The 7,186-nt window shown below is 42.2% G+C and overlaps 1 pseudogene; it reads left to right on the top strand.

The window, feature by feature from the left end:
- The first annotated feature begins 3,700 nt into the window (after window positions 1–3,700).
- On the top strand, window positions 3,701–6,224 carry LOC135559023 (protein shisa-like-2A; annotated as a pseudogene).
- The last annotated feature ends 962 nt before the right edge of the window (window positions 6,225–7,186 follow it).

The raw sequence follows: 7,186 nt of genomic DNA, 5'->3' as shown, positions 1-7,186 counted from the left end.
GAGGGTTAACATGCTTAAATGTTTTGCTAACATCGACCACTGAGAAGGAGAGCCCACAGTCGTTGGTTGCGGGCCGCGCCGGTGGCACTGTGTTATCCTCAAAACGTGTAAAGAAGGTGTTTAGCTTGTCCGGAAGCAAGACATCGGTGTCCGCTACGTGGATGGTTTTCCTTTTGTTATCCGTGATTGTCTGTAGACCCTGCCACATACGTCTCGTGTCTGAGCCGTTGAATTGCGACTCTACTTTGTCTCTATACTGACGCTTTGCTTGTTTGATTGCCTTGCGGAGGGAATAGCTACACTGTTTGTATTCCACGGCTAAGGGCTGTTCTTGTAGTTGGATGGAAATTATCCAACCATTATGTAGAAATGATGTTGAATATAATAATAAACAACATTGATCAATATCTCCAATATTATGTGAATAAATTTAACAGTCCCTGGGTGTCTCTAGAGGATCTAGTCAAGGTAGCGAGCCTTGCGTCAGCACTAGGTATGACTACAATGAACATGTGTCTAACTTGCACTGTTTTGCAATTATTAAGAGACTAGATACAAATAGGTAATCCTGGCGACTAATGTTCTAGAATTAATTTATCGAGGCAAGCAGATCAGGGATGTCAAGGTGGGACCAAAGCATATGCTATGTGTGTAGTGTATGTAACAACTACCAATAGACCTACCCATTATAAGTGTATATTCAATCAAAGGATTACATTGTAAAACAAGGAGTTAATTTACTCAATTAAACGAATAGAGTGGATTAGTCATGAAAGAAAGTCTCAAACAACTACAGTGTACATGAAATACATGATGTGTTACAGACTACTCTGAGTAAATAACTATCACTAATACACGAATAAAGGGCCATGGATAATGATTGCTTGAAAATGGCCTTGACTCTTCAGTCTGCAGGTCAACAAATGCTATACAAAACCATAATTATATGGTTCATGGTTTATCTAAACATGAATAGAAAGGCAATTCTGATGTGAAAAAGAGGCTGTATCCCACAGCAGTCTGCAGGGGCGGACTGGCCATCTGGAAAAGGCCAATTTTAACCTAGTGAGACTATCTAACTTGGGGGTTTTGTGCAAAATGACAATTATCTGGCTAATAATGGGGCCCTTGAGGACAACAATGATCCGGTTTATGGTCCCAGTCCTCCCCTGACAGAACATATTACTTTTGGATTAGTCGTCTGACTTTACTCAAGAGATTGAGGCCAATATTTTGACCTGTGAGATTTTCATCTGATTGCGTTCTGAGGTCTAGCTACCAGAGGCATACACTCAGTAAACAAAACATCAAGGACACCTGCTCTTTCCATTACATAAACTGACCAGGTGAACTCCATATTAGGATGGTGTTCCTAAAGTTTGGTCTACTCAGTGTATATTTACATAGAGTAGCTCTGAGGTCTACAGTACCATTCAGTTGGCCTTATCATCACCAGAGTCCATGAAGCAAGGGACACCAATGGAAATAAGCCTTATCATCACCAGAGTCCATGAAGCAAGGGACACCAATGGAAATAAGCCTTATCATCACCAGAGTCCATGAAGCAAGGGACACCAATGGAAATAAGCCTTATCATCACCAGAGTCCATGAAGCAAGGGACACCAATGGAAATAAACCTTATCATCACCAGAGTCCATGAAGCAAGGGACACCAATGGAAACCACTGTTGTGTCGTCAAGTTTGCGGACGACACAACAGTGGTAGGCTTGATTACCAACAACGACGAGACGGCCTACATGGAGGAGGTGAGGGCCCTCGGAGTGTGGTGTCAGGACAATAACCTCACACTCAACGTCAACAAAACTAAGGAGATGATTGTGGACTTCAGGAAACAGCAGAGGGAACACCCCCCTATCCACATCGATGGAACAGTAGTGGAGAGGGTAGTAAGTTTTAAGTTCCTCGGCATACACATCACAGACAAAATGAATTGGTCCACCCACACAGACAGCATCGTGAAGAAGGCGCAGCAGCGCCTCTTCAACCTCAGGAGGTTGAAGAAATTTGGCTTGTCACCAAAAGCACTCACAAACTTCTACAGATGCACAATCGAGAGCATCCTGGCGGGCTGTATCACCGCCTGGTACGGCAACTGCTCCGCCCACAACCGTAAGGCTCTCCAGAGGGTAGTGAGGTCTGCACAACGCATCACCGGGGGCAAACTACCTGCCCTCCAGGACACCTACACCACCCGATGTTACCGGAAGGCCATAAAGATCATCAAGGACAACAACCACCCGAGCCACTGCCTGTTCACCCCGCTATCATCCAGAAGGCGAGTTCAGTACAGGTGCATCAAAGCTGGGACCGAGAGACAGCTTCTATCTCAAGGCCATCAGACTGTTAAACAGCAACCACTAACATTGAGTGGCTGCTGCCAACACACTGACTCAACTCCAGCCTCTATCAAGCAGAGTGCTAATCTCAGCTGGTCAGTGAGGTGTGATGAATGACTAAATGACAATCAGCCACAGAGCAGCAGCCAGGAAAAAATATGCTGGTTTAACTCGGTATTGGATCTTTACATCAAACCTGTAGGCCTTCTAGTATCTTCACATCAGTAGTGGTCGTCCAGCCTGACAGACAGCTCCACAAAGGAGACTGGTCTTGAGAAAGGCATTGTAAACAACCTCTATTACTTTATTCTCTGTTCTTGTTTGTTTCTAAATTATATCCAGCCCAAAGTGAGCAGCAGGCACTGTGTGTAGTGCCATTATTATTTTCAACACGTCAGCACCATGGACAGTACCACAGAGGACAGCTCCGATGGAAATCTGTAAAACTACGTTTGTTCTCCTACTTTTAGAGTTTTGAACATATTAGGACTATTAATTCAGTGTTGTGTTCAAGTGTTTATTTTAAATGAGGAACTAGCAAACGAATGCAAAATCGTTGTTCAGTGTGTTAGAAAAAAGTATGCAGTCCGTGAAATCAAATGTGGTCAGGAAATCGAAACTCGCACACATAGCAAGCTATCCAATCTCATCTTCGAACGAAAGTGTTGTTGGTTTGTTTGAAAATGTTGTCTTCCACAAGCATACACTGACTGAACACTGCTCACTACAATTATTTGACTATACTGGGAGATACAATTATTTTTCGACTTTAACAACAGGTAATAGTTTAGTTGTTTGAATAGCAAACTAACAAAATATTCAAATGATGAAAGTTGGTTTTGACTTTTTCTTTGTGAAAGGTCATATATGCTATGTTACTTTGCTACAGGCACGTTGCACAAGACAATACAAATTGCGTATTTGTGGTAGTGAGCATTTAGTGCTTCTTAGAAATGTTCAATGCAATAATTGATCTACAAATGAAATGGAAAGCGGCGTTTTTTCCAAGGCAGATTTTTTCAATGACTTTATTCCGGTTGATTGAACATCAGTCACGTTTCATAAAGTCACTTGCGTTCTATTCCGTTTCGAATGAATGAAATCAGTCAATTAAGAAACTTAAATAATCAAAAGTGTTGCCTACACGTGTGTAACAACAAAGGAAGATATGGATTAGATAGAGGTCACTCAGAAATATTGTTTGTGTATTCTGTTCCGTTTTTTCTTAAGTGATGGAGAGAGAAAGATGGAGGAGGTGTGGTGTGGGGTGGAGGGACTCTAGAATTCTATATGGCAGGACGAAATGCGAAGTTTTATCCCACTTCACTGGCATGCTCGAACTAAATGCATTACACTTTTCAGCGGAGCAAGGGACACGTATGTGGACGGCATTGGAAGGAAACCCTTGCGTTAACATCTAAGGAAATTATCTCACGGTCTTTTCTCCCGGAGAGTGTATTTTCTACCAGCATGAGTGCAGAGTGCACGAGCTACTACAGCGCAGATAATGTGTTTGTGAATGGTTCTTCTTGTCCTAAAGCGGGGGGCGATGCGCGCGCGGCGTTCTGCTGCGGATTTAACGATATCAAGTATTGCTGTGATGATCCCAACAGCTTTTTCCCTTACGAGTATGGATACATGTGGTGGCTCAGGTATGTAAGGGATCTTTCCAAGCCTCTGACGGTGGGCTTTGCCCCTATCTTTTTGGATTCTCAAGAAACTACAACATGAGTGTAAACTATGATATTAAGAATTCCGTTGTCTATTGCACATATTTCTGGGGCAATGTCAAGAAACTACAAGATGAGAAAGCATGTTTATACTCCACTCCAATGCGCGCACATAATAATATAATTTTACTGCAGTGGGCTAAACCAGGGACACAGATGAATTCTTTGTCTTAACCAGTTTGAGTTTGCATCCCAATATTACACGTTATTTACATGAAATATAGCAAAACTGTTGACATAGATTTTGTTTAATTATTTTTAAATAAGATTTATTGTGAAATGATGAAATATGAATAATGATCCACCCATGGTCATTGACTGCAGGAAAGGGCTACTACACTAGAACAAAGGTTATTTTTAGGCTACTGATAACAGATGTATAGTATATTCAAATTTCAATGGACTTTTGGGCTTTGCAGAAGTTTTTGGTGGTCTCTATACATAGGCTACGTATTGTATCCCGCTCTGATCCGTGGACGGCATTGGAATGAAACCCTTGCGATAAATACCTAAATTAAAACGAAATGTGAAAATATCAATAGAAAAAGTTGAAATCATGGGAAACTGATTTCCTCCAATAATGAGCTTTGAGATTTCATCATAATATGAATAATCTAATGAGATAATGACCTTATCAATTTCTGATAAGCAATCTAAACATTCTATTTCATTTCATTTTGGTCTCATTCATACCTCCGTAGAAACTCAAGTTTTTCAAGTGTCTTCTATTGAAGTAGCCCTGGTCAAAAGTACTGCACTATAAAAGAGATAGGATGCCATTTAGGGCACAACCTGTGTTGCTATGATTGTGGCCCCTGGCTGTTTGTTATTCCTGAGATGAGTCATTCCATTGGGATTATGGGATATCTTCTTATAATGGGATAGGTCCTTACAGGAAGGCTGCTGCTCACATATGAATAAGCCTTGCATCCGAAATGGCACCCTATTGTAACCAGAGCCCATAGGGCCCATAGGGTGTCTGTTCATTATAGGGGTCATGAATGTGGAGTAAGGTGGCTGTGTGGCAAATATCTCATAGAAATCCAACAGTACCATTGTCAGGTATAGAGAAAGTTGTTTTTTCTCTCCCTGGCTCTCACTCCTTTTCACTCTTATTTTCCTATTTTCCCTCTCTCCCTTTGATTTCCCGTCTCACAATCACTCTCTCTCTATCCCCCACTCCCCTCCCCTCCCTCCCTCTCCCTTCCCTTCCTCCCCAGTGTTGGGGCTCTGATAGGTCTGTCCATAGCAGCGGTGGTCCTACTGGCCTTCCTCATCACCGTATTTGTTCTCTGCTACCTCTTCATCGCCACAAAGCCCAGTCGCCTTGACAGTGGCCTGCCGCTACGAGCACCAGGTAACATATTTGGTGGCGACATTTTGTTATCATTGACTAGCTAGCGACATGTCATTATCATAGACTAGCCAGTGACATACCATGAGGATGGGCTAGCTAGCGACATGTCATTATAATAATGAACCTTGCGCTTAGCAAAATGGGCCAGTAACTGAAGGGCTGGCGAGTTTGAATCTTCTGATCTGATGAGGAGAAACTGGTGGCATCTACTACCGTTGTGCCCTTGAACAAGGTTCTTGTGTGTGTGTGTGTGTGTGTGTGTGTGTGTGTGTGTGTGTGTGTGTGTGTGTGTGTGTGTGTGTGTGTGTGTGTGTGTGTGTGTGTGTGTGTGTGTGTGTGTGTGTGTGTCCATGCATGCATGCGCCTGTATGTCTCTATTCCAGGGTTGGACCCCAGTGCGGGCCCCAGTCCCTCCAGCCCATCCCACCGGCGCCCGGGGCTTCAGGATGCACTTCCTCAGCAGGAAGTTGGACTGTGACAACCAGCCGCCCAACCCCCAGAGACTGTTCCAGAGGGGCTTCACGGCCACCGTCTATATGGAGGGCCCTTCATAGTGCACTTTTTAGGGAGCTTAGAAGGGCTTGGAGGTTTCGATTCAGATGTAGAAGGGCATGTAAAGTCTTATTCAGACATACCCCCCTTCCCCAATACACATGTAAATATTAGACTGTATTATACTTATGCAAAACATGTTTATTCTGTTCCACTGCCATTCACTTTATGTTCATATTCTTTTCTTGTATTGTTTTGATTGCTGTTGTATTGTTGAGAAGGAACCTGCAAGTCAGAGTTTAGTTAGATTATGTATACCATGCGTATCCCATACATATGACTAATAAAACTTGAAACTTGAAATGAGATGTTGTGTGGGAGGTTGCCTAAGGCATTCAGATTCCACTGTGCCGCTCTCTCTCTCTTCTGATCATTCTGCAGCTTCTCTTTAGCTCATTTCACACACTAGTTTTCCTCTAAGGGTGGGTGTTTGGTAAAGGGTAAATGTACAAATACACTCCCCTGCATATTTATTTGGACAGTGAAGCTAAATGTTCAATTTGGCTCTGTACTCTGGCATTTTGGATTAGAAATCAAATGTTTCATATGAGGCGACAGTACAGAATGTCTCCTTTTATGTGAGGGTATGTTCATCTGGGGTTGGAATCAGTTCAGGGACCAAAACCTAAACAGGAAAATAATGTTTTGAGGAACAGAAAAATAACCGGGATCGAACGTGATCTATACTGTTCTGGTTATTTTACATGCCAGGCATTTTTTTCAACTCCCACAACATCAACAAAAAAAGCACCTATTCAATGCCCTTACTTTGTCACTCAAAAACCTCTTCCAGTGTTTGCCTATCAGCTGACAATCTTTGCTAGTGTGTGTGCACTGTGCATGTGTAGACTACCTGCCCTCCCTCTCCAAGGCAAAGGCTACAGTAGGATTGCTGACATTCAGAAGATAGGGAGAGAAATGTTAAATTAGAGAAGAATGGATTCACTTTTCCAATGTTAGCTAGGGATACTATAGTTATCACGTTTCAAATTGGATTTATTAACTACAAGAAGTTAAGATGTGTTTTTAATTCTGGTGTGGCTCTGCAGTGGTGGAAAAATTACTCAATTTTCAGTCTTGATTAAAAGAAAAGATACCTTAATAGAAAAAGTGAAAGTCACCCAGTAGAATACTACTTGAGTAAAAGTCTAAAAGTATTTGTTTTAAATATACTTAAGTATCAAATGTA

Source organism: Oncorhynchus masou, chromosome 17 (genome assembly GCF_036934945.1).
Source record: "Oncorhynchus masou masou isolate Uvic2021 chromosome 17, UVic_Omas_1.1, whole genome shotgun sequence".
In the NCBI taxonomy this organism is placed as follows: Eukaryota; Metazoa; Chordata; class Actinopteri; order Salmoniformes; family Salmonidae; genus Oncorhynchus; species Oncorhynchus masou.
The sequence above is the reverse complement of the archived record's forward strand: the minus strand, read 5'-3'. Positions and strand labels throughout refer to the sequence as shown.